Source organism: Anthonomus grandis, chromosome 12 (genome assembly GCF_022605725.1).
Source record: "Anthonomus grandis grandis chromosome 12, icAntGran1.3, whole genome shotgun sequence".
Lineage (NCBI taxonomy): Eukaryota > Metazoa > Arthropoda > Insecta > Coleoptera > Curculionidae > Anthonomus > Anthonomus grandis.
The window spans coordinates 24,635,054-24,658,150 of NC_065557.1; the positions used below are offsets into that span (position 1 = coordinate 24,635,054).

Genomic DNA, 23,097 nt, shown 5'->3' on the forward strand with positions numbered 1-23,097 from the left:
CTTTTCCAACCGACAAACAGAGTTTTTGTCATCGAGTGACGTCATGCGCAAAGTCACACGAAATTGCATCGCCAAGTGGGTTTATCTTGCCAGTAATAGCTATATTTGTGTTCTGTGAGTAATAGTATCATGAGCTGTGAGGGTTGTAATGACATAGTGGGTGTGTGTGGATTGAGTTCCTTGGTTGTTGTTGTTTTGATGCTCTGTGCTAAATAATAATTAAGGTATGTAATAAGTATAAATTAAGTTCATGTTAGATGTTTAATAAACTAGAAGTGTTTCTTAACACTGTGTTCTTTGTTTAACTCGCCATCCGTCCTAAAATTCCATCATATCCAATAAGATACTTACCAAAAATTATAAATTGGCACGATAGATATGGGACCAAATTTTAAATAAAAAAAAAAACAAAACTAAATTGTCTTTTAAATGTTTTATTTTAGAATGAATTAAAATAAATTAAACAAAGGATTTTAAAATGCATAAAAAAAGTTAGAATATAAATTAAATACTCCAAACTGTAAGTATGGTATTAATAAGACCTTTTATGTGAAAAATAGGATTTTTACAGGTATAAAGCATATTTTAACTGAAAATCCTAATTTTTGGAATTTAAGAAAAATTACCTGCTTTTTCTTGTTTCCATAAGTGTATAACACATTATAAGAAATATGTAACAAACATACCTAAATAAAAAATTAAACATATATATTTTTTAACCATCTATACAATTGTAACAAAATAATATATATCCACATATTATGGAAAATAAATAAATAAATATTATGGAAAACATAAACTCTTATAAAGACAGAAACTGAACCTATCTCTTGAAATAAATCTGGCTTCTCATTCTAAATAAGTTAATTAATAATGACTCGATATAACACAAATACATATGTGCAAGTTAATATGCATGTTTTTTCCATTTTATTTTTTTAGTATAAGCAAATAAAAACAAAATATGACTTTTGATTTTTGGTTAGTCACAATCGGGTAAAGATGTCACAAGTCAGTGGGGTTGTCTCCAGTAAGTATAGAACATGAAACATAAGAAAACAGATTAAGACAGTGTATTGTGTATACAACATTCTTCTAAAATAAAATACATAAGTTTTATCACATTTAGTTATAATTACAATTAAGATTCTAAATAATACTTTAAAGGATTTTATATTAGTCTATAATTTTACTTTAAGCTAATAACATGATTTAAATTATGAGTCAGTAAATAAAATAGGACTCTAAAAAGCATAGCATTTACTATCAAAATGTCTCAGGTAATTTAGGTATTTTAAAAAATAAGATATTACATACTAAAATCTTAGTATCATTAGCTAAAAAGTTAAAAAACAAAATTATTCTGATTGTGTATCATGAGTATTAAATTACGATATTCAAGATTTTTGTTTTTTTGAAAACATTTTAGATTCTCGAAACTTTTTCTGTTTTCTAGAATGACCAACACTTAAAGATTGTTGTTGTAGTTTTCAAGTTCACTTTTGATTTCATCCTTTAAATATTTATAAACCAACCAAAACTTTTTCAATTAACTAAATGACCATGGTTATCCATAAATGTATATAACTTAAGGTGTATTAAGTCAATTAGAGAAATCAGTTTTTGAGAAGGATATATCAATCTGGATGTGTCATCATTTTCTTTAAATACAAATATGTGTTATGTTTCTACCCCATGTGAATATCATTTCTACTCAAGAACCAGAAAAGTGTTTGGAGCAAACTCAATAATTGGTGATATTTTTAGTCGGACTTACATGACAGACAAGATTTTTGTAAGGATGGATTCAATGGAAATTAAAAAAATCTATGATTTCTGTGACTGTCTGGGCAATTCCTAATATACAAACAAGTGAATAAAGAATATTTGCATGAATATCTTAATCTAGATAAAGACAAGGAAAAGGAGATACTTGATATTTTCCCAGTGAAGGTTCAATAATTAAAACTGAATTGTCCAAAATCGGATTAAATCTATAAATATATAATGGAAAATGATAATACAACAAGATACACCTAACCATTATTAGAAAACACTTAGGTATGTCATAATTAAAATTTACCTGTCTCCTGCTCTATGTAGTTGCACGATAATTCGATGTTGGCACGTTTGTAAAATAATTTATCAATCCAGGACTAAAAAAAACTACAAAAAGCTATAAATTTACTTAAAAACTTTAAATTGGGAGATAATCATGAGGCTTCACTTGTTTTCCACCCAAAGAAAACTTTAAAAAAAAATCGTCAAATAGGACAGTTAAAATTTCATTAACGTCACTATTGTCATATTTAATGTACGTCAAAAATTAGACAATCAGAATCAATCGGCTATCTTGGGTGGCAGACTATTCCGCCCGGCCACATTCAATCTTCAAACCGGTGTTTTATTATACTACGAGACGGAAATATTTGTCAGTGACATCACAAACGACCAACAAGCAACACAATTAGATTGGCTAAAAATAATGTTTAATTCCCACTATACAAAATCTATTGACAGCTTGCAAAATGTCACTAACTCTAATGGTGTGCTAATGCCAAGTTTATTACTTGTCTTTTTCTCTCGCGGTAAATCTATAATCGCGGTAAATAGAGCAGCAATCCGATCAGCCTTTAATTTTAGCAGAATGGCAACGCCTAGCCAACATACCTGCATTTGTTGCTCTTTCATTCCATAGACGCGTTTGGGGGTTTATTCTAATAAATATTTTGAGTAGTTTGTAATAAATAGGTATTTTAAGTAAAATATTTTTTTTTATAAAATGGAAGACGAAGCTTCGTCAAGTTCTGGTCCGCCTGCTAAAAAAGCAAAAAGGAAATATTTGACTTCTGGCGAACATCAGTTAGTGAAGACTGTATATGAAAGTGTTTTTGCTAGAAATCCAGATTTGTCTGTTGAGGATGCGGTAGAATTATGCGGGAATTTAACAAAATTAAGTTCCAGGACAGTTTTTAGATGTCTTAAAGCTAAAGAAGAAAAGCAAGTGGAGACAAGAGTCCAACAATAAAGAAAATTAAGACAGAACTTACTGCTGATAATTCTTTACTCAAAATATCTTTTGGTGTTTTAAAGCGAACATTGCATGAGTTGAATTTTCGATATTTAAAAAGGAACCGCAAAAGTTTTTTAATAGAAAAAAATGAAATCGTATTGTGGCAAAGAAAATATTTAAAATAAATTCGTAAACATCGGCGCGAAGGAAGAAAAATTTATTACACTGATGAAACATGGCTGAATGAAGGACACACCCGTGCAAAAGTATGGCAGGACTTAAATGTCACAAATTCGCGGCAAGCCTTTTTGGATGGGCTTTCCACGGGTTTGAAAGCTCCTTCTGGCAAGGGCCGTCGCCTAATTATTACACATATAGGTAGTGATTCTGGATTTCTGGAAGGTAGTCTGAACGTTTTTGAATCGAAGAAAAGGGGTGACTACTACGAAGATATGAACGCAGAGGTTTTTGAAAAGTTGTTTTCGTCGGTATTGGTGCGAGTAGACCCCGGTTCAGTTATCGTCATAGATAATGCGCCTTATCATAGCCGGCGAGTGGAAAAAATACCAACGACTGCTTGGCGAAAAGGAGACATAAAAGACTCGTTAAAATCAAAAGGGGATATACGATTCGACGAAGATATGCTCAAGGTACAATTGCTCGATATTGTTCGTATCCACAAAAACCAGTACATTAAATATGTTGTTGGTGAAATGGCGCGAGAACGTGGTGTTACAATATTGCGTTTACCGCCGGACCATTGTGAACTAAACCCTATAGAACTTATATGGGCACAAATAAAAGGTGAAGTTGCTAGTAAAAATAAAACGTTTAAATTGAATGACGTAAAAGTTTGATTAAACGAAGCTATTGGTGGCGTAACACCAACTAACTGGCAAAAGTGCATCGGACATGTGATCAAGGAAGAACAAAAAATGTTGGATTTGGATATTCAAGTTGAAGTTGTAGTTGAACCACTTATTATAACTCCTGGTTCCGCAAACAGTGATAGTGATATTGACAATTCTTCTTTAAATTTATATGAAACCTCAGATAGCAAATGACAAATTTAAAAAAATAATAGGTTGTGTCCAGTCAATAATAAATCATCTTGTCATATTTTGTTTAGTCAATTTTAAAAACACCCCAAACACGTCTATGGAATGACAGAGCAACAAATGCAGGTATGTTGGCTAGGCGTTGCCATTCTGCTAAAATTAAAGGCTGGTTGGATTGCTGCTCTATTTACCGCGATTATAGATTTACCGCGAGAGAAAAAGACAAGTAATAAACTTGGCACCGACGCGCCGCGCAAAGTTTTACTAAGTACAACGTTCGACCAGATCAGCGAGGTCACACCATTAGAGTAAGTGACATCTTGCAAGCTGTCAATAGATTTTGTATAGTGGGAATTATACATTATTTTTAGCCACTCTAATTGTGTTGCTTGTTGGTCGTTTGTGATGTCACTGACAAATAGTTGAAATATTTCCGTCTCGTGGTATAATAAAACACCGGTTTGAAGATTGAATGTGGCGGGGCGGAATAGTCTGCCACCCAAGATGGCCGATTGATTCTGATTGTCTAATTTTTGACGTACATCAAATATCACAATAGTGACTCATATGTGTTCCAATTATTGGCCGATAAGTTATAAGAACCCAAGTGCTAAATTAAGCAAAATATCAGGGATATTTTATGCAAAATTACTTATACTAGAAACAAAATTTTTAATTTTTTAAAAAAGTTCTATTAATTACCTGAACTCGACCTAACTAGTAGGTATATTCATTTTTAAAAAATGCATACGCCGCCGCTGGAATCCACTCCTCTCGCCCCTAAAACGTCTTGGCGGCCCGAATGCTAACAATGAGTCACTGACAATTATTTCCTTCTCGTAGTTAGTGCATTGCACAGAAAACAGACCAAGGATAGAAGACAAACCTCTGAATAAAGTTCTGCGGAACAAAACGCCACAAAAACGGTGGATGGGATCCGAACTAGCAAAGATACCTGTAAAAATGTATACCGGCCCCTTCATTAAATATGGAGAAATGAACATTAAAAATCTGTTGAAATAATAATAGACAATATTAATTAATTTCCCTATAATATTTCAATCAATATTCAGGTAACCTGAAGAAATATTATTACATTTCTTTTAGAATACCAGTTTACCTCCGAACATCAATTGAAATATTATAGAAAAATTAATTTTTGTTTCCTATTATTATTTTAATCAACGATCTGAAAAAGACATTATCAAAAACATAAATAAAATTCAAATATAGAACTAACAAAATATTTATTAAAACAAGTAAAAATCTTAAAATCAATAAGTACTACATAATAATATGCATTTACACGGTATTATATATTAAATTTAAAAATATGGAGGTGAATTTTCGACTTATCATTTCTTGGCGACCTTTTGTAAGTATTGTCTATTTTGCATTATGTCTATGCCAAATACATAACATACTACCAACTAACATACATGCAGAAAAAAATTGTTGTCTCTGATACATGTACGTTTCTGTGATTTCACGAATAATAATTTATTATTGGTGAAGATAGATATAATAATATTATGCATAATTTTATAATGAACTTGTAAGTAGGACTATTAATATGTTTTAAGAGGTTTTTAAAATCTGTGGAATTGACATATTTTTCGCCAATACCTATTCTCTCTTTGTAAGATTTAATTTTTTTTTCCATTCCATATATTTCACTCCTCCAAGATGTTAATTTGGTATATAATTTTTTGGCCTTTGGTGTCAACTCAATGGAACGATGAACATTTAAACTTTTTAACGAAAACCTTCTTTTTTCAGGACCTAAAAACATATTTTTTAAATATTCAAATAATGCATTTGGTTAAAGGAATATCAATAAAATTGGCAATAAAAAAAACGAATAAGAACTAGTGAGGAGAAAAAAATAAATAAATATAATAATAATAAATGAATTATATAAAATAGATATAATAAATGTATACATATGTAAGTATACTCACGTTTCTTAGCAGATTCCTTTTTCCTTGAGGCATTAGCTACAATTTGTAATGGTACTTTTTCAATATCTATTTGATTGTTGGAATTTTCTATTATAGCAATTATTTCCATACGTACCTCTAAGATATTTTCTACCACATGAGTTTCGCTGATAGCTTCTAAAAGATTAGTAACTTTAGAACATATGGACCCATCGACGGAACCTTTAAAAAAAAAATATTATATATTTTTAGATACATATGAAGGTCTAATAATTTTTTGGTGGGAAGTGCTAAAAAAAACTTTTGGGAAAAGGCAATAAGCAGTACTTGTTATTTTAACAAATGTTAAGTAAAATAAAAAGGTTTTAATTAAAATATAAACAAAATCCAAATCTAATTGAAACATAATTAGGTATCAAAATGTGTTAGTAACTTGTGTTGTGTTGACAAAATAATATTTAATTTAAGTCAGTGTGGCAACATCCAAATTTATTACTTTTAAAACCCGCCACTACGTAGCGCTCGAATCATGAAATGCTAAAAAATTGATATGTCACTTGTCATCCCCCTCTCTCGAGCAAGAAATGGTTTGAAAAGAAGCGTCTTGTTTATCGCTGAATATAAGTTTGGTTTTTAGCCTAAATAAGGTGTTTTAATAACAAAAAAGTCTTAGCAACAAATAGCTGAAGCTTAGGAAAATCTCCTAATATAAAATGGTCCTTCGTACTCGGATGTAAGCTGGTAAAATTGTATTGGAAAATTAGACCCGGAAATTAGAAGCCGGTGGCGTCTAAAAATTGCATCATCATCGTCGTAGTTGCATCGCGTGGACCGCGCTTTCAAAAGCCCGTATCACACCGGTCAATCAGCGGCAAAAGTCCAAATTGGTGAAGTGTTCAAATTTGGCGAACACAAACGTGAAACTGGATTTTTTGGATAATGGATGGAAGGTTTTGGATTGATTAGATCTCATGATGGTTTACTATTAATTGATTATTGGTTGCAAGTTGGTAAAGCTTTCTTTTTTTTTGTTTGATTGAAAATAATCAAATAATTGCTGCTAAGTAAGTTGGTATCCTTTTTTAGTACATAATAATAATGTGGTTTGATTTATTACTATATTAATTTCTATTATTGGCTATTGGTTTCAAATTGGTTTGGCAGTGTATCTGAATTGAAACAGTGTTAATTACTACTTTTTATGAAAGGCAACACTTTCAGTTTGTGCACAAATAAAATACACATCGTATGTTTAAACTAATGGATGAACATTATTTTGGTATTGGTATTGGCATTAAAAATAAATATCTACTGGTTTACATTGTGTAAATATTTGTATATTTGTTGGTTAAACAAAAATATATACTGTACTGGTTTGTTTTAATATTTTTACTGATTAAATAACTATTGAAAACATAGTTGATGAAGCTGAACTCAAAGTGAACGTTAAGAGGCGTGGTATTTGCAAGTCAAAACTAACAAGTTTTAATAAATTCTTGTCTTCAATCTCTGCTTTGCCTTCGGATAATGTAGCTTAAAAATTGCGAATTGGAAAGCAGAGTGGACAAACTCCCAGATATATTTGCTGAATTTGATTCTTATCAAACTTCGATAGAATTACACCATGAAAACCATACACCACAAGTTAATGAACAACTTTTGGAAAGGGAAGCATTTGAAAATTCCTACTACAGTTTGCTTGCCACTGCAAATCAATTGCTTAAAAAACATTCTAACAGTTCCAGAGATGGCAGTACTAATAGTGATATTGCTTCTCAACGGGGCAGTAATAATGTATTGAATGGTGATTTATCTCAAATAAGAGTTCAGTCAGGCCCTAAACTCCCATCTATTCCCTTACCCACATTTTCTGGTAGTTTCGAAAAATGGCTTGAGTTCAGAGACACATTTAGATCATTGGTTCATGATAATAGCAACATTTCAGAGAATGAAAAGTTTCATTTCTTGAGAGGATCTTTGGAAGGTAGCGCAAAGGATGTGCTACAAAATCTTGATATTAGTTCTACTAATTATTCTATCGCTTGGGATTTGTTGTGTCAGAGATATGACAATATATCCATTTTGGTGAATAATTACCTTAAATCACTTCTTGGTCTTCCAGCTATGACTAAGGAATCAGCTGGAGAAGTACGGGTACTATTAGATGGTATTGTTAGAGGACTTCGATCACTAAGGGCTCTTGACATACCAGTTGATAGTTGGGATTTGGTCATTATCTTCTTTATGTGTGAGAAATTAGATGCTATTACTGCTAGAGAGTGGCAAGAGCAGAAGCCAAAAGACAGGTTGCCTACATTGGTTGGGTTCAATTTATTCTTGAAAACTAAAGCTGAATTGTTGGAGACGCTTGAAGACCAGTCAAAGAAAAGCAGGTTGGTTAATCGTTCAGAGAATATAAGTAAGCATTTGAATTCTTTTCTTAATGTCACTTTAAGTTGTTTAATTTGTAAAAATCATCATTCTATAATGAATTGCTCCGAATTTCTTAAACTATCAGTTTATGATAGGTATACAAAGACAAAGCACCTTAGACTTTGCCTGAATTGTTTAAAACACAATCACATGAGCAAAGATTGTCGATCTGGAAATTGTAGAAAATGTTCTACTAACCATCATACTTTACTTCATTATGATAAAAAACCTTTTAAAGAAAAGCAAGTTAACTTAAGTCAAGAATCAAATGTATCTCAAAATGCTATTGGTAATAGTGATGTAAGTGTAAACATGTCTTCTTTTTGTGTTGGTCAGCAAGACATGTTACTTTCCACTGCATTAATTCAGGTACTTGATTCACATGGTCAATCTATAACTGCTAGAGCTTTGTTTGACTCAGGCTCGCAATCAAATCTTATAACTGAAGATCTTTGTAATAAATTGAATATTTGTAAGCAAGAAATTAATATCTCAATTATTGGTATAAACCAGTTGGCTTCTTGCATAAGATATAAATGTAATATAGTGGTACAATCTCTTCATAATAACTTTAGTAAAAATATCTCTTGTCTGGTAGTGCCTAGAATTGTTGGTCATCTTCCTGGTAAAACCTTGGACGTGTCTCAATTGCAGATTCCAAGACATTAAAAGTTAGCAGATCCCGGTTTTGCTACTTCTAGTAATATTGATCTTCTATTGGGAGTTGATTTATTTTATCAACTTTTGTGCATTGGTCAGTTTAGCTTAGGTGATACTCAACCTATTATGCAAAAAACACGGTTTGGTTGGATTATATCAGGTCCTTGTACTGTTGGTCAAATAACGCAATCTTCAATTCATTGTGGGTTAAATATAAATTTGGATATTCAAAATCAACTGGAGAAATTTTGGTCAATTGAGGAACCCCCAAATTCTTTAAAGCCTATACTTTCAAATGATGAAAAAGAATGTGAGGCTATGTTTGTTCAAACAATGAAAAGAAACAAGGACGGCCGATTTGTCGTTCAAATTCCCTTTAAACAATGTCCATTTGTATTGGGAAATTCAAATTGCTCCGCTTAAAGGCAGTTTTTTTCATTAGAAAGAAGATTGAATAAAAATCCACAAATGAAAGAACTGTATAGTGACTTCATGAAGGAATATGAGGCTATGGGTCCTATGTCTGAATCAACAGAGCATTCTGGTGATATTTCTTACTTTTTACCTCATCATGGAGTACTAAACGAAAATAGTTCTACAACTTGTTTGCGTGTCGTTTTTAATGGTTCATCTTCCACAAATAATGGAATATCTCTTAATGATATTCAGTATACTGGTCCAAACATACAGGATGATTTGTTGGAAAAATTATTAAGATTTAGAAGACATAATATAGTCGTATGCGCCGATGTCGCAAAAATGTATCGCATAATATTGGTTGATGAAAACCAAAGGAACCTGCAAAAAATTTACTGGAGAGTTAGTCCAGATGAAAAGCTAAAGGTTTATTCTCTCAATACTCTCACTTATGGAACCACTTTCGCCTTTTTTTTTGGCCATAAGGTGCCTTAAACAACTGGGTCTAGAGTCTGAAAATGAGTATCCCGAGGCTTGTAATGTAATTTTACATAGTTTTTTTTGTAGACGATTTGCTCTTTGGGGCAGATACTGTTGCAGAAGCTGTAGATCTAAGTTCTCAGGTATCTAAAATATTGTTAACTGGCTGTTTTTGTCTTAGGAAATGGGTATCAAATTCACCTGAAGTTATTAGTCAAATCGTTGGAGATGCATCGAACAGTGTTCTTAATACTCGTGACATACATTTTAGTGATGAAAATAAAACTCTTGGTTTGTATTGGTCATTTAAAAATGATAATCTTATGTATCATATTTCTTTAATTGATAATGAAAATTATAGTAAAAGAATAATCCTTTCATCTATTGCTAAAATATATGATCCATTAGGATTACTTTGCCCATGCATAATTATTGCAAAGATAATTGATAAATTGTGGAGTACAAAGATTGGTTGGGATGAATCTTTGCCCTCCAGTATTTATAGTCTTTGGCATAAATTAAAACCAGAATTGGTAGTCCTAAATAACTTGAAGATCCCGCGAAAAATGCTTTGTTCTGATTCTGATGTTGTGGAATTACATGCGTTCTGTGACAGTTCTGTTGAAGCTTATGGTGCTTGTCTCTATATTAAGAGCTCAAGCAAAAGTGGTCAAACGCAAATTTCCCTAGTATTCGCTAAGGCTAAGGTAGCTCCTCTAAAAGTGATAACACTTCCTCGACTGGAATTAAGTGGTGCATTGGCTCTTGCGCAATTGGTCAGCACTTTCAAAAGATCAGTAAATGTAATTATTGACAAAACATATCTGTGGTCTTAGGCTGGATTTCTCAGTCACCTCATAATCTACAAACATTCGTTGGAAATCGTGTATCCCAAATACAAACATTGACTTCAATTCATAATTGGCATCATGTCTCATCAAGGGACAATCCTGCGGATATATTATCCGGGGGATGTTATCCTCAGTCATTGGTCATTAATGAAATATGGTGAAATGGTCCTCATTGGCTGATTAATGATTGCTCAGAATGGCCCAAATCAATTATCGAAATTGAAGTTTTGCCTGAATTAAAGAAAAACATTCACACTTGCCAGGTCATTCCTGAATATTTTCCAATGAAAAGATTTTCTAGTTTTTCTCGTTTAAAGCGTAGTTGTGCTTACATTTTACGATTTTGTTATAATTGTAAGTCAGAAAAAACATTTAGGCATAATGGCCCACTAACAGCCCGTGAGCTAAGTAATTCATTAGAAAAATTGGTCATAATCTCTCAGAAGAAATCTTTTCCATATGAATACTCATTCTTTTTGCAAAAGCAGCAATGTCGCAAAGGCCCTTTAAGTACTCTTAACCCATTTATTGATGTGAAGGGAGTTTTAAGGGTGGGTGGTAGATTGGAATTATCGGATCTGGATTATGCCAAAAAACATCCTGCTGTTTTGTTATCCAAACATCATTTTACCAAATTGTTGTTTTCTTTTGAGCATAAGTTATTATTACATGCTGGTCCCCTTCACTTACTTGCTTCAATTCGTGAACATTATTGGCCAATTGGTGGACGAAATTTAGCAAGGCAGACAGTTCACAAATGTTTAAATTGCTTTAAAGCAAGACCTAAATCAATTGGGCAATTAACCTAAAGAGCGCATCTCTCCTACTCCTCCATTCCATATTACTAGAGTTGACTATGCTGGTCCTCTTTATATAAAATCTAAGAGTGGGCAGGGAGCCAAGATTTCAAAATGCTATGTGTGCCTATTTATATGCTTTTCTACTCTGAAGCATTCATTTCTACTTTGAGACGTTTTATATCCCGGCGAGGCAAACCTTCATTAATATGGTGTGACAATGGTACAAATTTTGTTGGTGCCAATTCAGAGTTAAAAGAGCTTAGTAAATTCTTGCAGAGGCATAGCAAAGGATTAGCAGGAACTTTTGAAAATGAAGGGATTAATTGGAATTTTATTCCCTCTCGTGCTCCTAACGTTGGTGGACTATGGGAAGCGGGAGTAAAGGCTTGCAAATTCCATATAAAGCGTGTTATGGGAAATGATTCATTAACTTTTGAGAATCTCTATACGCTGCTAACCCAGATTGAAGCCACGTTAAATTCACGCCCATTGATCCCACTTACTAGTGATCCAAGCGATTATGATGTATTAACACCAGCTCATTTTTTAATTGGTAGACGATTGACAGCTTTGCCCGATCTTGATGTTAAAGAAAAGTTCGACAATCGTCTCTCAAGGTTTCAATATATTCAAAAGCTTTATCAACATTTTTGGGTGCGTTGGTTGAAGGAGTATGTAATCCGTCTCCAACAACGATTTAAGTGAAAATATCCTCAAAGAAACATTCAAGTGGGTGAGATGGTGATACTTCGCGAAGACAATCTCCCTCCTCTTAATTGGAGAATTGGGCCGTGTAAGTGAAATACATTTAGGATCTGATAAACAGTGCCGAGTAGTGTCCGTTAAAACCTCTCATAGCATACTGAAGAGACCTATCTCTAAGATTTGTCCCTTACCTATTGACATTACTGATTAGTATGCATTTTACTTACCGTGATAATGTTAATTAGCTTTAAGATTTGTTTCATGTATTTAAAGACTGTTTTCTTAGTTTTAGCCACCTTTGTCAAATTTTATTGTGTTGAAAGCTGAACCCTTTCAAGGTGGGGGGTATATGTTAGTAACTTGTGTTGTGTTGACAAAATAATATTTAATTTAAGTCAGTGTGGCAACATCCAAATTTATTACTTTTAAAACCCGCCACTACGTAGCGCTCAAATCATGAAATGCTAAAAAATTAATATGTCACTTGTCATCCCCCTCTCTCGAGCAAGAAATGGTTTGAAAAGAAGCGTCTTGTTTATCGCTGAATATAAGTTTGGTTTTTAGCGTAAATAAGGTGTTTTAATAACAAAAAAGTGTTAACAACAAATAGCTGAAGCTTAGGAAAATCTCCTAATAAAATGCATTAATTTAAAAGCATGGTCGACGTTTTGTCAACGTTAATTTTAAAAATAAATATTTCAATAATTATAACATTAATTCGTTAATGTCATCATTAGTTAATAATCATTATGAAAAACATATATTTAATAGCCATTTCATATATTAGAAGTGACAAAAAATATGCAGAAAATATCAAAAATGTATATAAATATATTCTATTCTGAATTTTGAAGAAATCTTACCTTTTGCATAATATATGCCATTTATTATATGTCCTTTATTGCTTAATAATAGCTCAGCATTATATGCACCATACCCTAAAAAATAAATATTGCTTTAAATATAAAGTTGCTTCCCAGATGATATAAATTAATGTAAATAATTTTCACTCTCAGAAAACCATGATGTTAAAATTAATTTATTTTTTATAAATAAGATCTACATATATAAAAAATCTTGCAAAAAAATATTTTAAAGCAAATTAAAATGATTCTATTAAAGCTTAAGCCTCAAAAATTAATATGATATTTTGAACCTTTCCTAACATAATTTAATGAATCCCTGTATAAAGTTGATACCTAAGCCAAAATTTTATTGTTTTGAATGTTTTAATCCACATCTCAAACTCAGGATTAAGTCATATCACTCTAAAAGAGATGACTCATTTTTTTATAAAGTACCTACTTGATGCTTTATCATTTGTTTTCAAGTTTAAAATCTATAGCTTTTCATATTTTTTAAAATCAACTAAAGATAGATCCATTATCTTTAATATTTGAAAAGCTGCTCTCGGAAACAAGAATTTGAGGTAAGTATATATTATGTAAGTCCCCAGTTGAAGATATGGGGTTTAAAATATCAAATTATTTTGTTCCCCTCAGCCAAAAGGTAATATTGAGTACAAGATACAAGCAATTTTCACTTTTTTATAAAATATTTTAATGCCCAATAATCAAAAATTTTTTTTTAATAACTCAGCATTCTGTTTTATTAGTATAAAAAATTAAAAAAAAACAGTTTTCAAGGTGAATGTTTTATATCCAAAGCCCCCACTGGTAAGAGGACTGAACTTGAAAGATCTTTTGCTAGTAAAACATTTTTTTTATTTAAAAAATAAACTAGTAATATCATTCTATATGTAGATATATATATAAGTAAAACGTGGAAATTTTAATTGCAATAAATTTAATATGGAAAACCCTGTTCATTGAAAAAAAAATAAATAAAAAATATGGGTAGATATTTTTTACCCTATATTTTAGGTTTGCCACCAATTTGTGCCAACAATTTAAGGAAAAAAATTAAATAATAAAATAACTTACATATTCATTCATTTACTTACCTTCAATGTTAAGAGGTATTGCTGCTCTTTTGAGTCCTCTCTTACTGGTTGGCACTTTGCAGTACTCTTTAAAGTGACAATCGCAAACATAAAAACGATTATAGATTTGTTCCAAGTATAAACAATGATAACTAGGTGGATTAATAATGGAAATCCATACATTGTATATTTCTGGATCATTTTTTGGAAATCTATGCCTCTTACCATCCTGATTCAGACACCCAGCTACACAACATTTTTTTGGGTGTGACTGTGGAGCAGTAGAAAACATGATTATTTATAGAGAAACTAAAATTTTAAAACCTTAATATTAAAATAAAGGAGAGTATATAGAATCTTACTTGAAAACTAGGTCTTTATTAAACAAATATTAATAGTTTTGTAAATTGCAACCCTAATCTGGAAATTTACCACAGGTTACACACATAATATACCCCCCCTAGAAAAGTATCTTAAATGAAGATCATCGGCCATAGGTTTTTGAGCTTGATTGTTCAGTCGCGGATGGCGCCATATGTCTCCCCCAGAAATTTTCTACTCAATCAATAATCTTGTGATTTTTGTAAAATAAAATAGATGGCGCTAACGGTAGCACTGGCATATTATAAACTGGGTATTTTTCTAGATTCGGCGAAAAGAATTTATTATTGCACCTTGAGAAGCTTTGGAAAAAATAATTCGTGGTCACGCCGCACGCTGTGGTTTGAAGTTATTAGTGTTTGTGTAATGTGTATCAAGTTTTTTTAGATTGATGGTAGATTTTAGGTAATTTGTTATTATTATTTTTGTGGACAATATTTGCTTTTTGTAGCAGGTGTTTTTGTGTTTTTGGTGATTAAGGAGGTGATTAATTTATTTAAATATTTTAAGTTAAGCATAAGTAAAAATCAGTTTTAATTTTATATTTTGTTTTTAGAATTTCATATTTTTCTCTTACAATATGAGTTCTGCAAAAAACCCAAAGAAAGCGTGTTATAAATGTTGTGTGCCAACTTGTGAGGAAATTGAACGATTTAAATTTCCCAAGCCAAAAAACCAATATAATGCGGATTTGTTTAAAATTTGACTTGATAATATTAATAATCCATTAATAAATGGGCGCAGCTACGACGAAATTCATTCTGTATATAAAATTTGTGCCAAACATTTTATTGAAGAAAAAATTCTTACATCAGGCTCTAGAAGTAGTAGGCATAGCATTTCGGAAAATGCTGTGCCTACATTATTTTTAGGCAAAGATAGTCTTGGTGATAATAATGATAAAATAAGTAAGTACCTATACCCTTTAAAAAGTAGCGCGAGTATATCTGGGTAAATATTTAAAATAGATCATTATTAGATACTCAAAAATAATACAAAAGTGCAAAATAATTTAAATAGTATATTTTTTACACCAAGGGATAATGTAACTTTTTATTCCGAGGCGAAAAGTTTATAGGGAGTGATACAATTAAAAATATTAATTATTTTTTTCATATTAAAATGTTATGTTTTTATCAAGTTTTAACAAAGGTATAACACAATAAAAGAACAAACAAATTTGTAGTTTTACCGAGATTACCATATGGATCTTTCACTCGGTCTTTCATAGTGTAAGCCGGATAAATACTATGACAAAATACCTATGAATTCTTAAAAATTTCTATAAAAAATATAATTAAAATATTGAATGGTCGCGTCGATGGTATTATTTCCTTTGTTGTACAGTATACGGGGTGTCCTCTCCTAATTCCTGATAACTGATTTTTATTAAACTTATTAAACGGTATTTTTACAATTAATATTTAAGAATGCCCTAGTTACTTCTTTAATTTATAGCAAGAAAAAAAAATATTGTTTTTCAGGCAGATAGGGTGTATACCTACCTATACCTTCTTAAAGTAATAAAAATGTATCCCTTAATTTTTTAATTAGGTCTCTCAAAAATAGATTAAGACACTTAATTACCTTGTGTTAATCATCTTATTTGATTAGGTTACATTGAATTAAAACAAATAAAAAATACATTTCTTCACTTTTTTGTGGTGTGAATTGTTTTTTGTGGAGAAATTTTATATGAAGGTTCTAGGTTTAAAAAAAAATAACCTCCATATTTAAAATAAAAGTATATATTATATTAGTCCCTGAAGTGCAAAAAATGTTTTTTTACCACACCTACAAAGTGTCCATGGATAGAGTGTGAGTAAGGATAAATGACAAAAAATTTGGAAGTTAAATTCCATTATTCTGAGAATTGCTCCTGTGATTGAAGTGACAAACTAATAAGATATTGAGAAATTGGGTGAAATCAATTGATATAGGTACACAGGGTGCATGGGTTACAACCGAGGTAACCAACTTACAACAGTTTTAATAAAAATTGTGAAGGTTAAAGTATTCTATAATAGAATACTTTATACTTTCAAAAGATGTCGAAAAAGTTTATTAAGAAAAGTTGTCTTTAAGTTGTTTATAGGATTAAAAGCTGAGATAAAAATGTTTAATTTTCTGATATATTAAACTATTTTAATTTTTTAAGTAGGTTTGTAAAAACTTTGTTAGGCTTTTATCATCATCATTTTTTGTTGTTATCATTGAAAAATTTGGGATAGAATAAAAGACTATTACCTACCAAAATAACATAAATTGAATTTTTAAGTTATTAAATATTTTTATAAACTTAAAAAATTAAAATAGTTTAATTTGTCTGAAAATTAAACATTTATCCCAGCTTTTAATCTTAAACAACTTTTCCTAATAAACTTTTCTGATATCTTTTGAAACTATAATACTTTTAACCTCGACTTTAACCTTTAAACCTTCACAATATTTTTATTAAATCAATTATTAAGCAGGAGCGATTCCGAGAATATCAATATTCCCAGAATATATAAATTTATACCCTATATACCCACACTCTATTTGTTGACCCACTGTATTATATCTATATTTAAAAAATATAACCCGTATAATTCGTTTTAAATATATTTTATAATTTTAGCAATATTTGACAAACAGTCAGGACTTGGCTCATCTGGCACTTTTAATAATTTACCATCAGTGTTAGAAAATATTGAAAAGCCATCCAGGAAAAGCAATATTGATAATATACACTTTGCTGCTATTGAAGGTAAATTGTGGATATAGGTCTATACATATAGGTATAGTAAAATCAGCCTAAAAATACAATTTTGACTTAAATCTTAAATATTGGCATCCCCACCCCCATACCTTCTATTCAAAAATCTATCATAACTTTTTTGAGGGAAAGCCAGTCAATTTTTTTCAAATTTTAATGTTGTTGGTTCCAAGAATTTTGATATATCACTTGTCATACTTTTAATTAACGGTTTCAAAGATACATGGTATTGACAATTGCCCTTTTTCTGCTTTTAAGAGGCTCTTATCCTTCCTTCAAGTAGTGCTATTAAAGAAAGAAAAAAAACGCTTGCACTTTCCTATCTTAACTTTTTAAAACCTATATCTATATCATTTGAGATACATGTTAAAAATGACATATGTATGTGTATCAAATTTTAAAAAATAAGTATGGCATGTGATGTATCAAAATTCTTGACATTTTATGTAGAAACTAAAAATCTAATAATATATAGGGACATTCACATAGTGACATATACCATAGCAACCGAAAAAAACTGGGACAAGATATAAAATCTGTACTATTTTTTTAAATTTTTCTGTCAAAATTTGACTTTTTGGCATGGACTTGAAATGAAACAAAGATTAAGATTAAATAGTTCGAAAGATTAAGGTTTATTATTATTATGCTTGTCCCATGTCATGTTCAGTTCTACAACATATTAAAATTTAAAAAAAATCGACTGGCTTTTTTTACATAAAATCTGCGCCATGTCCTTTCTATACATTTTAATAATAAGCTATTTTTAATTTTTTTTCTCCCTAGTACCCACCAACCTCATTATTTATATATTTTTCAGATTCTATGATTTATTGATTTATAAGTTGGAGTAAGTCGATATTTGTCTGTTTTTACTATTGCTAATAACTATTTCTTTTAAATAGATGTACCCGTCAATCTCGATAGAGACGCTGATGGAACTGCAAACTTAATATTATTGTTGGATGGATTGTTTGACAGTTTAAATTCCAGTAGAAAGTTTGGCTCACCGGGGAAACCGCTAAAAGGAGGTGTATCAACCGGAACTGATCATATAACATATTGGTATAATACTATTAAAATTTTATCAACCATGAAGTTTAAAACAATTGATGATACCTCAGAAAAATTTGTTGTGGTACGTACCATCCTTAAAGAATTTAATATTAACTTTAAAAGGTATGATCTACCTATGTCAAAAAATATTTAGTATTAGTCCAAAATCATATGTATTAACTAGGGTTATTCAGCAGAATGCATTGGAGAATTTTTTTTTCTTTATTAGAGGGTATAGTGGTAGAGAAAATTCTCCAAGCGTAAATCATTTTATTTCCTCCTTTAAAGCTCTACTAACAAATCATTTCATGTCGAGTCATTCGCCTGGAGCGAATTGCGAGGAAGATGAAAATGATGGACCCTTGGAGAATTTAAAAGATTTTCTTTTACAAGATAATTCGGAAAACATTTCAAACTCAAATAGACCATGAGCATTAATCTTAAAAGTGTTCCTCCTGCTCCAAGACGATCAAAAATCTCACGATGTGTCTACAAATATATTTCTGGTTTTATTTTGAGAAAGATGAAAAAACTTATTAAGTGTAATTTTTGTAAAAGGAATATGTCATCTATTGACCTAATGACAGATCTTGATTTTATTGAAGCTAGGCAATATAAAAATTGCAATTTGACAGTTCCGGGAACATATTTTAACTTTCTGGTAAGCCAAGCGATACCACGACTTTTTTATTTAATTCCGAGGGTTTGCCATGTGACAAACATTTCTAAAGTTTTGCAAGAAATTATTTCTAAAGAACTGCACACGTCTTTATTAAATTGTGCGTTGCATGAAAATACCGATAAAATATTTTTAAAATATATCGTTAGATGTTGCTTGTTTTTTTGGTGTAAAAAAATAATTTTAATATCAAAAGGCAAAGATGCGAAATTTGTTAGGTATTTCAGAACTACACCCAAAGATCTAATAGACCCCATTAAAATTAATGCATATAAAAAAAATTTAAAAAAGAAAAAAATGTAAAAACATAAATAACATTTTCTATACATACCAGGTGTTAACAGGCATTTCTTTAAGTAATTTTAAGACGAGATTTTAAAGTCCAAATATTTGTTTTTTCGTGATTATTTTAAATATCATATATCCAATTTTGCTGTCATTTGACATTACAATCAATTATACTATAATATAGTAAGATTAAGATTATAGTAAGATTTTCATTTAGTACCTAGTTGGATTAATTTTGTAAAGGTTAATGGTTAATGGTGTCCCTAGCGATACCTAAACAACTATTTTTAACCAAAAAAATGCACGCCACTGACCTTTATGGATTTTTAAAAGCCTTTTTAGATAAATCAATTAAAAATACAGCTTTTTTTTCTTAATTTTTTTTGTATCTTGCTTAGTTTTCGTGAAAAAAAAATTAAATGCACCTAATTTCATGTGTAAATTGTCTTTGCCCTATAGACCACACAATAACATTTTTTTGAGAAAAAAAAAGAAAGGTTTTTCCCATGTGTCTTGTTTAGTTTAGAGAATGCAATTAAACACAATTTATTTATTTTTTCTCGAAAGCAGGAAAAAATTCGAGTGACAAAAAAGCTGTATTTTTAATTGAGTCTTTTTAAGTCTCAAAAATAGCCATTTAGGTACCACTAGGACAAAGACAATTTATATAAAGGGTGTCCCACAAAAAAATGCGGCGAAAAAAAATTTAAAAACATTTTGATAGGTGACTTTGCTAACATGTACCTCAACTGATAGGTATTAAAAAGTTAAGATAAGGAAAGTGCAATTCGTTTTTTTCAATTTAGGTCAATTTATGATTAAAATTTCCATCCAGATTCCTCCTTCAGAAAAAATATTGTACGTAACACAATCCAAAAGTGATTTTATTTACTAATATTTCATTCTTCTGCAAACCTTTACGTTTTATATATATACTTAGGCATACAATATAAGTTTATATTTTTACTAAAACATAAAGTAGTTAAAAAATTGCTCTTTCTGTACATTATCTTTCATTTAAATGTGTTTTTTATTAAATAATATCACAGATAAAGTATTATGTAATATAATATGTATTTCCACATTGTTACTTATTTAAATAAGTTATTTACTACTCTCTCGCATTTACACAATACTCGTAATGTTGGAAATTTTAGGATACCTCAACATAAAACAAGTAACTTCTACAAGTCATTTTCGGTTGTCGGAGTTACAATGTGGAATAACTTGCCAAATAATATTAAAGATTTGTCATTTAATAAATTTTACACTAAGGTTAAGCAAATTCTTCTCGACTCCCAACGAGATGCTTAGTAATATGACTAGTAGTAGATACATAGTAGTATAAACTGCCAAATCAACTAAGACCAAAGATAAGCTGGCCTGTCCAATCTTTCTTTTGTGGTTCTTTTTTGTCTATTCTTGTTACCTTCCGTCGCATGCCAGCCAAATTGCTTTGCCATTTTTTGTTTCTGCCCTTTTTAGTTTTAGTTTTGTTCTTTTTTAAGTTAATTAGGATTTTTTTTTGTGTTTATTTATAATGTTTTCAAGGCCTGTTTCACGCAAATTGCGCTATCGGTTTTATATAATCGCGAAGCAGTTCCTTTTACCAAAAATTGTCAATTTTATTTTCTCATGTAGCTAATTATATTTATAACTATTTTTTTGGTAATAAACTTTTCTGACTTTGACATAGACTTGCTGTATATTATGTATGTGTAAAATTAAAATACATGTCAATAAAAAAAGAAAAAAATTGCATGTTTAGTATTTTTTATTCCGTTTTGTGTTTGTTATATCTACTTAAAAAAATTAGTTGTTAAGGCCCAGTTTTATACCTTTCAGTAAATCTTCAACTGACAGTTAAACTAATGATTTTTTTTAACATTTTGAAAAAATCTAACTTACAAGTTAGATTTTTTCTAACTTGTTTTTTTGGTTTTTTCTAACTCCACTTTCAATAGCTTCCCCCACCCCTACTATCGTTTGTATGTCAATAATTCATAAACCAAAATTATAGCAAATTATCTAGGCTTACTAAAAATAATATCAAAAGTATAGGTTAATATTTAAGTTTTCGGAGAAAAAGACGTTTCGTTTATTTCATTTTTAGGTGCGCCCTCTTGCGGTGAAATACGGAACTTAAAAATAATTTCCAGAATTTTCTCATGCCCACTTTTATAATAATAAAAAAAATTCCATTGTTGCTAGATGTACAGGTCCTGAGATACAGCCGCTGACCTCGCTTATTTGGCCACTCGGTACAATATAATCATTAGGTTTGTTCTAGCACGATATTTGGAATGGTTTAAAACTAGTTTGGTGTATATCCCAGTTGCGCGTGATTAGCCTGAAACCTCGTTGCAAACGGTTCCATTACGTAATGCCTCACACATTCACCCATAGGGAGTATGCTGACATGATATTCGTGTATGGTTTCTGTAATGGTAGCGCATTACGTGCTGTTGATAAATACCGACGTGGTTTTCCAAATCGAAGAATTCCTAATCGAAAAGTTTTTCAGGCAGTTTTTGCAAATGCTCAGGAAACAGGAATGTTTCCAAGCGTAAGAATTAATTCTGAACAAGAGGCGGACTAAATGTAGAAAATGAAGAAAATGGATATGGCTGAAGAGAACCCGAGTGTTAGTACGAGGCGGATTACAAAAGAACTTCGATTAGCATCACATGTAGACGTTTGGAAGACACTTTAGGTCTTCACAAGAGGAAAAACGGTTTTAAGCCTTTCCATAATCAACCGGTTCAACATCCTCAAGAGGGTGATTTTGGCTTAAGGGTTCAATTTTGTGAATGGATCCCACAAAATCGAGACCTACATAATTACATTTTATTTAGCGATGAAGCTCATTTTACCCGCAATGGAATTAATAACCGACACAATGAACATCGGTAGTCAGATGAAAATCCTCATGCCACGTTTGAACAAAACGGTCAACAATCTTACAAATAAACTTCAGAACCGATTATTTCTGAAACGGTTGAGAATCGGATTAAAACATATGAGTTAATTTATCTTATTTTGACCTTCTGAACATGTTCCCAAAATATTTCCTTTTCCTCCCGAAACACCCTGTATGTACATATGTAAAACTTTATAACATAAAAAGTAGTTAATAAACATAACTAGATAAATTCGATATACAAGAAGTAAGACCAGTTGACTTGCGTCCCTGGTAATCGAGATTCGATATATCAGGGAGAAGGGAACGGTCGAGTGGGTAATTACGGCAGCCAGTGTTGCTACTTTCAGCGAAAGCTGCACCGGCCATGAAACTACTGTCGCGCTTCGAAACCGATTTTGTCACGTGGTGGACCGCACTCTTAACCTAAATCGTGTTTTGGTTTCTTTTCTATAATATTCATCAATATTTAACATCTCTTTAAACAAAACTTCAGCCACCAGTTGGAAAGCAAAAAACCGTAATTTTATTATAAACCAGCCCTGGAATATAACGTTTGCCGTTTTAGAATCTCTGCTATACCGATCGCCGCAAATTATTAGATAAATAATTTCTTCCTTGCCTCTCATCTCTGCCCCGCAGCAGGCACTCGAAAGGATAGGTAGCGAACCCTTAAGCTTTAATCAAACAAATCGATAAAAAGGTGATGAGATATA

General features: G+C 31.0%; 1 long non-coding RNA gene across 2 annotated transcripts; it reads left to right on the plus strand.

The window, feature by feature from the left end:
* Window positions 1-14,990: 14,990 nt before the first annotated feature.
* LOC126743236 (uncharacterized) lies at window positions 14,991-21,185 on the plus strand. 2 transcript variants are annotated; one of them, XR_007662820.1, is made up of 3 exons: window positions 14,991-15,085; window positions 17,301-17,429; window positions 18,344-21,185. It is a non-coding gene; the product is annotated as an uncharacterized LOC126743236 (long non-coding RNA). The 2 variants fall into 2 exon arrangements; XR_007662821.1 differs by having other exon boundaries at window positions 14,999-15,163.
* Window positions 21,186-23,097: the final 1,912 nt, after the last annotated feature.